The following is a 9734-nucleotide window of genomic DNA, read 5'->3' as shown; positions in this document are numbered from 1 at the left end:
CAAACTGAGGGTTTTGGAGGGCAAGGGGATAGGGAATTGAGTGAGCCTAATGGTGGGTATTATGGAGGGCACGTATTGCATGGAACACTGAGTGTGGTGCATAAACAATGACCTCTGGGATACTGAAAAGAAATAAAATAAAATAAAAAAACTATTCTCTTTTTTAAATAATATTTCATTCCTTTAAGTGAGTGAGAAATTAAAGATACTTGGAAAGCAAAGTGCAGATTCATTTAGATGATTTAGTTTTCAAAATTCTATGATTTCTCCAAAGCTTTAGAGTCATTTTACCCTCAAATAATTCTATCTCACATTTTTAACAGTATTTAACAGCATTATTTTAACAGTGTTTTAACAGTATACAAAATAATATCTTTATAATTAGCATAAAAAGTGCTCTTGGCATAAACATGTTTAGGAATACACACGCTGAATCTTGGTAAATATACAACTTAACTGGTGGAGTAGTTAAGGCAGTTGAGTCAGATTTCTCCTTGCCTCAGACACCAGGTGGAAAAGTTGAGCAATGAAGTTGTAACTATGGGTTGATTGTCCTTGTGGCTTTGTTAAGTGAAAACTGCTTTTAAAAGTTGCTAGTGTTTACTGCTGCTATGGATCTTGCTCTCAGTCCTAAAAAAGACTCATCATGGTTATTTACATTAAAAAAAAGAAAAGAAAAAAATGATACACTGTGTGGCCTAGAATGGTCATGCTATAGCCTATGGGCTCACACCCAGATATTCAAAAGGGAAAGTCACACCCATGGCAAATTGATAAGGCAAGACACCCATTTACCTAAACAATAAGATGATGAGAAAAAAAGGCTAGTAAATTAAACAAATCCTTTAAGATAATAATGTGTCATAAATTCAGGCAATCACACTTAAAATGATGATAAAATATATTACCTTTGTAAGAATCAATCACAAGACAAACTCTAGGCAAATATATGAGTAAGCCTTTCAGCCTCACTTTGTTCTCTTGTCTTGAAGCTTCTCTTATTTATAGGCACTTTCGCCCTTTATAAAAGTCTCTCAAATTTTCCTTCTTCCATTGCTAGCATTATTGCTAGCAAACAAGCTGTCATCCCAGAACTTCACTTCCAAGCCCCTCTTGTCTCTAAATGGGGCCTATTCTAAATGATAGAAAATGGATGGAAGCAATGTGTACTACTTTTGGCCCAGATATTTGAAAAATGGGTATGCCTTTTCCCCATTTCCTTTACTATCTATTGGCTGGATATCAAAGCTCAGAGTGACCTGAAGATGATAAAGCTGATGCAGCCTGGTCCCTGAACAGATGAATGAATGGGTCATGATGTTTGCCCAGCCCCTATCCTCTGACTTGGAACTACCTTTGACTATTTAGTTAGAGAGAAAAGAGAGAAGATTATACTTGAAGACTATATTTGAAAAATGCTATGTGTTTTCTAAACCATTTCATTTTCCTAGGAACACAGGAAGACCTAATACTGAGACTGCCTTGGTCTCAGGCTGGGGTTTATATCTCTTAGTTCTGCTAGTAGATTTGGGGTAGAATTGATGTATAAACACAACTACAAACCATTTGTAAAATCCTGCATTTTCACTATTCTCCTTAGCAGTATTTTGGAGATTTATACTGAAGATAGGAGCCTGGGTCCCTAACTGACCAAGCAGAGCAACTTGCATTGACTGCGACATGAATACTTATTAATAAGCCACTGAATTTCAAAGTTGTTTATTTTAGCAGAAATCTTACTCTAAATATTATAGAAACTAGAAACTCTAAAAAATATAGAAAATTGAGTACTTCCATAACAGAAGCATAAAATGTATAGAATTGGTTTAGTGGTCAGATGGTAGATGATGAAACAGATATCACAGGTTTAATGCTAGAGGTCCGTATTATGTATTGCACACATTTCAAAAACCGTCACCTACACTCTGTGTCTGCTGAACTTATTTTAGGGAAAGAGGTTAGAAAACAAACCATTAACAGTATGTGCCAGTTGTTTCTGCTGTTCGTTTGGTAATAGTTCTAATAAAGAGATGGACTAAGAAAAAGTGGCAAGGTTTGCAAGCAAAAATAAAAGAGAATGAAAATCTAGAAATGCGGGGTCTTTGCTATATGCTTCTAGACCCTAACTGGTAAGAGATGGAATTTATAGAAGTCTTTGAGCAGAGTCACTCATTCTTGTGGCCAAATTCAGATTTGCAATCCAACCATCCTAAAAACCCTGACAGCCTCAGGAGATGAGCTGGCATTAGCAGGGAGTCAGATGCTTGAAAATGAAGAAGAGAAGAGATAAACAGATTTGTGAGCTATAAGCTGTTAGGTAGAAGCTAGGTATGAGCAGTAGAATGAACAGCCCAAGGCAGAGTCCCAAGTCCTTCATTGGGGAATGAAAGAGACATGAACTTGAGGAAAAGATGGTGATAAATACGGTACATCTTAGAAGCCCAGAGGTACAACATCCTGATCTTGGAGCTTCCAAGACCTTGGAGTAACAGGTGTAGAGCGTGTGCTCTCCTCTTCTACCTCCGCCCCAGGGTAACCCCTAAACTCATTATGATGCATTTGCATTGTGATTAGCCACCCCCCCAAAACATGGAAAAAGGGTGCCATGATGTTTCTGATATGAACCTCGTAGGGTCAAAAAACCCCCTCCCAACCTGTGGGAGGATTTCCCAAATGATTGGAAAGAGCTCCACTAGAGACTACCCCACTGTACATCACAGCTCTTCCCAGGCCAGAAAAACCCAACAAACATCCAATCCCAAAACAACCTAGGGGTTGGTTCCACCTTGTAGAACCTGTTTTCCCACTTTAAGTACACTAAAGGCTACACTAAAGAGTATTCTTCCCCTTTAATAAACTGCTTTCTGCTTGCTACTTTCCTTCTGGCTGTCTTTATTCAAGCACAGATCCTCACATAAATCTTTTTGTGGGGAATCCAAGAATGGAGAGCTCTATTCACACAACACAGACTCTCCCATCAGTAACATATCTGAGGAAAATCTTTAGATATGACTACTGGCACATGGAACTGACAAAAAAAAAAAAAAACAGGTCAAAAGACACAAAATCTGTCACAGAATTCTACTGACAAAAAGAGAAAACATGAGGCTGGTGTAAAACAATGGAGGACTGTTGGCCTTCACCTGCTCACTAAGCAGATTTCAGTATTTCTCTATTCCAGAGTCTATTATGTGGAGGCTGTTCTTTACCTTTCCATATGAGAATGTTGTCACTGTTGGGTTTTGAGAGAAGGGAATCAAATAAACATTTTAATTTATAGGATGCTGGCCCAGTGGAAAAGACAGATCACCTGGAGATTCTAGACTGTGAATTGGAAGTAGTGACTGGATTAACTGTGGGCTGTCTGCATCACTGGAGAGGTCATTAATGTTTTTTATGTTTAAAAGAAACAGTGAAACAGATACCTCATACTATAGACTGACTCTGGCAGCGAAAATACCATGTACTTACCAAACACATCTTCTTCCTTAGCACACAGGAAGACTACATTTTCCACACATTCCTTTGTTTGAGGGCTAGGGGTGTGGGTCTTATGATTGAAATCTGACAAAGATATGTGAGTAGAAGTGATGTTGTCACTTTCACACATGGCAAAAACAAACAAATAAACAAACAAGACCCATGAGATTATCTATGTTCCTTCTTCTCTTTTGCAAAGATATTAGAAGCCATTTCTTGAGAATAGCTGAATCACATAATGGGTAGAATATGGGTCTGTGAGTAACCACATTAAGCAGAGGCTCATATATCCCAACACAACAGACTGTGAGGTGTAAACAAGCAATGAACGTACATTTTGCTAAGTCATGAGGTTTGGGAATTTGGTATTAGTTTCCCAAGATTAACTTGACAAATTACTGCAAATTTGGTAGATTAAAACAACAGAAATTTATTCTCTCAGAATTCTAGAGGCCAGAAATCCAAAAGCACAGTATCTGCAGGGTCATATTCTCTCCTGAAATTCTGGATGAGTGTTATTCCTTGCCTCTACCAGTTTCTGGAGGCTGGTAGCTACCGTTGGTATTTCTTGGCTTTTAGATACCATTCTAATCTCTATCACCATTTTCACATTGATTTCTAGTTCGTATCTCTGTCACTGGCTTCAGGGCCCACCATGTAACCTCCTACTAGCATTTAGCCTATTCAATTAACTAAGCTCTCAAGTTATGCTACACACTTTTTTTTTTTTTAGAAAAAAATTCTACCCAGATCAGAGGTTAACTTTTCAAGATTTGTAGTAATCAAAATATTTTAAGTGGACACACATGTAAATATTGAGAATTACATTTGACATTTTTAAGGTTCATTCTAAGTAATATAGACTATCTCATTAAAATAAATAAATGTACATGTAACTGATAAATTATTGAACTCTACATATAAAACTAATGATGTACTATAGGTTGGCTAATTGAATTTAAATTAAAAAATAAATTTAAAAAATTAGGAAAAGAAAGAAAAAATAAAATAAAATAGCTAAATGTCAAGTATTTGAAAGAAAAAAAAATCTATATTTGTAAGCAGTAGAAAAGTCCTCTGAAAACAAAGGTGCTTTCCTGATGTCCTTGAAATCATGGCATCAGAAGGCACTAAATTGACAGCACTAAAGAAGAATAAAGGTGACCTCTGACACTAGGAAACAGACATTTTTGAACAAGATTGTAAGCAGTCTCCAAGTTTGGACAAATAGCATCCTATAGTGACTGGCTTTTGAAAAGTTGCTAAGCTTCCACCCATATCCTGATTTTGGAAAGATAAGTAGGTCACACTCCTTTTGTTCCCAGTGTGCCCATACAGGGATAGCTGCTTTAGCTTGACTACCAATGGTCATATAAACTAAAACACAGAAACAAGAACATATCACCAGAAGCAATGCTAATGAAACACACTGAGCCTGGATGTTGAATCAAAATAGAACTTCCCTTTGTGGAACAAATAAAACAAATAAAAATATTATTATTTTATAATAACAAGAATTATATATCCCTTACACTGACCCATCAAAAGAAAAGAAAAACAAAATACCCAACAGAATAAATTAGGATGTTAACTGGTAACCAATCCTTTGACTAACTGTAATACATTTAAAAACAAATTAAAAGCCATTTCAATAGGAACATGCCAATTGCTCTTATAAAAATCCTCACCGAAAGAAACTATATCAAGAACCTCATTGTAATCTCTACAATCTTAAGCACTTTTGCCTGAATATTTATTACAGATATTTCAACAAACAAAAGCCCTACTGTAACTTATGCAAATCACATCAATCTTAAATTGGACATTACTGATATAAATATGTTTTTGGCTTATTACAAAGATATTGAAGTAAAGCATCAAATAGCAGAACTAAGTCATATTCTTGTATATTATGGCCCAAGTTTTCCTAAAGTCAACAGAAAGGAAAGACAATTAGCACATTATTGATACTCATGTTAATTTTGTTCTAATTTCCAAACCTATTCATTTTATTTTAATGCTTTGGCCAAGGTTTTAAGTCAAATAAAATAAGTATATAATATTTCTCTTATTTATGTACCTAATACTATTTAAGAAAAAATGTATGCTAACTTGATAGGATTATAAACCAAATAATAATGGAATTGTCACATTTTCTTCCGTATTTTGACCATTAAAAACAACAATATCAACAATAACAAAAACAACCTCTTTTCACACTCCTCTAGATATTAATTGGTAGTCAAGTATTTATTACAGAATAAGAGAGCTAATATTTTTGCATTTCTTCTCATCTTCTTTTCCATTTGACCTTAGTAAGTAATTCCTTTCCTGACTACTGTATAAAGAAAATATTAGCCTGGTTAATAACAGAATTGCAATTTGGTGATTTCTGGAAAATAACTCATAATTTCTCTGTCATTACCCTTCATCAAACCTTGAAACCTTGTTAAAATAAGTATTTTGATTCAGTTGGTTTTGGGTAGAAACAGTAATCACACAGTTCTAAAAATTTCCTTGGGGATGCCTAATGCTGCTGGGATGCCTAATAAGGTTGCAGTCATATTAGGGCAATATTCAATTTTCATTTCATTTAGTTCATATTGGCTACAACAATTAGAAAGCCATATAATTTTAACTTACAACAACATCTGAAAAGAAAGGGAAATACAATAACTTTAAGAGTTTTAAAAACCCCCTTTTATACTGTTTTTTTTTAAGATTTTTTATTTATTTATTTGACAGAGATTACAAGTAGGCAGAGAGGCAGCCAGAGAGAGGAGGAAGCAGGCTCCCTGCTGAGCAGAGAGCCCGATGTGGGCTTGATCCCAGCACCCTGGGATCATGAACTGAGCCAAAGGCAGAGGCTTTAACCCACTGAGCCACCCAGGCACCCCAAAAAAACCCCTTTTATACTGTTTGAATATGTTTTACATATCCTAACTGTGGAACAAACTGTCAGTAGCCAATACTTCTCAACTACACTAACACTTCACAACTAAACTAACACTTTCTCAACCATAAGATTTCCTTGCATCTTGCTCATTTATTTATTTTTCATACTTTCAGTGTCCACAAGTGCTCTTGGCAGCTTAGCAAGAGCTCATCTCTCATTTCACAGCCATATGCTACTTAAGTAATAACAAACCCCCTTTGCACAAATGGAAATATGAACATTCTTAAAAGCATCTCTCTTGAGCTCTCATCAAAAGGTGCTACTTCTTTGAGATCATTGTTCAAACCCAACTTGAAGGAATACTTGCCTGAATTCATGCACTGTATTCATTCAACTTGACCACAATGTGACCCACCAGGATCACCTACCCAAGAGATCACCACCTTTCAAAAAGAGAAACTTGTTGGAAACCAATCTAACAATTCACTTGAAGAATTACATTCTTTAGAAAACATCAAAATTTTGTTCATTGTTATATGCACATATGTGTACAAATCATAAATTAAGTTTACAAGTATGGAGAGCTTAATGAGTAGAGTGATAAAATTAAACTATTAATAATAGAAATATTTAATAGAAGCGTAAGAAACCCTATTTTCTAAATAATATTTCTTTGTACCAGAAAATAATATGTCTACTTAGAGGCAGCATGGAATAATGATTAAAGATATATATATTGGAATCAGAGGGACTTAGTCTGAATCCCAGTTTGGCTATTCAATAACTATGTGATGTAGGACACTTAGTCAGTCTAGGTTTCAATTTCCTTACGACAGTTTCTTCAAAAATTTATACTAGATTTTGCTACATAGCAAAACCCACAAAATCATGTAGGCATAGAATAAGAATTATTTTCTAACTCAAAGATTTGCAAGATGGCTTAGTGAGTGGATAAAAGTCCAGCTTAGCTCTACGATTTTGATGTTCTGGGCCTGAACTGGACGGGCAGTGGCTACCTGGAGACGTTTTCTTCACGGTAAAGCTATGACACTTCCAGAAGTTTAAGTAGGAAAACAAGTTGCTTCTTAGGACCCAAGTTCTACACAAGGATAATGCCATTTCACTCATATTTGCCAAAGCAAATTATACAGCAGGCTCAACATCAAGAAGATGTGGAAGAAAATTTCTCCCCTAGAGGTGGTAAGGGGAAAAGCAAAGACAATGATCTGAACAATAATCTAATCTTCCCCCAATTTCTTGTGAGAGTTTTAAAATGCACTTCAGATACTTAGATATTGCTATTTTAAATAAGTGCTTAGCAAATGCTTAGAAAAGAAAGATTTAGAGCAACACTAATATAAAATCTGGCTGACTGTTCACCAGCCATTTCCCTTTTGCTCTTAGACATACAGATAAACCACATTTTCCAGAGTCCCTTAAATTTAGGTTCAGTTATTTGTCTGAATTCTGACCAATGGAAAGTGGAATGAAATAATATACTAGACCTCAGTCTGGCTCAAAAAATCTCCCTGACAAACCATAGTGAGGCTTGAAACAGAGGTCCAAGAGGAAAAAATAGAGGTTTTAGACAAAGATGTCCAGCAGAAATTTTGTGGTGATAGAAATGTTCTGTATCTGCACTCCCCAACAGTTAAGAGCCAAATGTGGCTACTGAACACTTGAAATGTGGCTACTACAACTGAAGAGTTGACTTTTTCATTTTAATCCCTTTAAATTTAATAGCCACTTGAATAATGACCACCACTACTGTGGTTCTAGAGAAGAACAAAGACTCTAGATCAAAAGAGCTTAGAAGGTCCATGACAATTATCTGACTGAACTATGACAAGAGTGAAAAATAAATTTTTACTTTGTTAAACTAGTGAGATTTGGAGTTTATGTGATAGAGCTGTTAGCCTACTCTAATAGCAACTATAAAAAGTAGAGTTAAGCATGAATGCTTTAGCATTTCACAGAGCAGAGATTTAATTTTGACCCCATAATTTACTAGCTACATAACACTGGGCAAGTTATTTAGCCTATTCCTTCTTTTGTTGAGTAGGAATATTACCAAAACCCACCTCTATAGGGTGGTTGTATAAAGATTAAAGATGTTATGTAATGTTTTTATACTTATACCTGAAACGTAGTAAGAGCTTAAAAATGGCAGTTATAATAATTGTTGTTGTTGTTAACTACTGAAATAACTGAAAATACAGAATTCATGGGGTCACCCAAAAATCTCTCCTTAACTTAATGAAACATGATATAATTTTTATGTGAGAACAAAGGATTGAGGCAAATCCTATCACTAGACAAATATATTTAGATAGGATGGATTATAGTAGTATAAGGTCATATTTCAGTATTATTTCTAGGACTTTAATAATTTGCATAGAAACAAGCAAGTAAAAGAAACTCCAAATTTGTTATAAAAATGATTAAGGAAAGGGAGTACCTTAAAGAGACATACTAATTAATAATAATAAAATCTAAAACCATAGGAGAAAAACCACTCAAAGTAAAAGAATATAACTTGAAAAATGAAAAGAGAAGTGTTTGCTAAAATAATAATTTTCTACTAACCCTACCACCCCCCATCTTGACTATAATTTCTTTGGGACCCTGAGTGCGAGGGAAAATAAAAGTGCATGTAGATGTCCATTAAATCACTAAGCTGAGTGGATATGGAGAGGAGTGGGCAGTTTATAACAGGACACTTACCCTAAATCAAAGGCAAATGAAACATATCATTGTGGAAGTGTGAATTTCCATAATAATTTAACAAGTTGCCAACCAGCATAATTTCATATGTGCTTTAAAAAAACATTTGTCATCAATTTAGAAATGCCTTATTTCATCTAATTAAAACAAAGCCTAATACAGTTTGTGATAGAAACTCACACCAAGAAACAATATAATCTAAAATCACTTTTTTTTTCATTTTTTTTATTTTTATTTTTTTATAAACATATATTTTTATCCCCAGGGGTACAGGTCTGTGAATCACCAGGTTTACACACTTCACAGCACTCACCAAAGCACATACCCTCCCCAATGTCCATAATCCCACCCCCTTCTCCCAAACCCCCTCCCCCCAGCAACCCTCAGTTTGTTTTGTGAGATTAAGAGTCACTTATGGTTTGTCTCCTTCCCAATTCCATCTTGTTTCATTGATCCTTCTTCTACCCACTTAAGCCCCCATGTTGCATCACCACTTCCTCATATCAGGGAGATCATATGATAGTTGTCTTTCTCTGCTTGACTTATTTCGCTAAGCATGATACGCTCTAGTTCCATCCATGTTGTCACAAATGGCAAGATTTCATTTCTTTTGATGGCTGCATAGTATTCCATT

Source organism: Mustela nigripes, chromosome 13, assembly GCF_022355385.1.
Source record: "Mustela nigripes isolate SB6536 chromosome 13, MUSNIG.SB6536, whole genome shotgun sequence".
NCBI classification, from domain to species: domain Eukaryota; kingdom Metazoa; phylum Chordata; class Mammalia; order Carnivora; family Mustelidae; genus Mustela; species Mustela nigripes.
The sequence above is the reverse complement of the archived record's forward strand: the minus strand, read 5'-3'. Positions refer to the sequence as shown.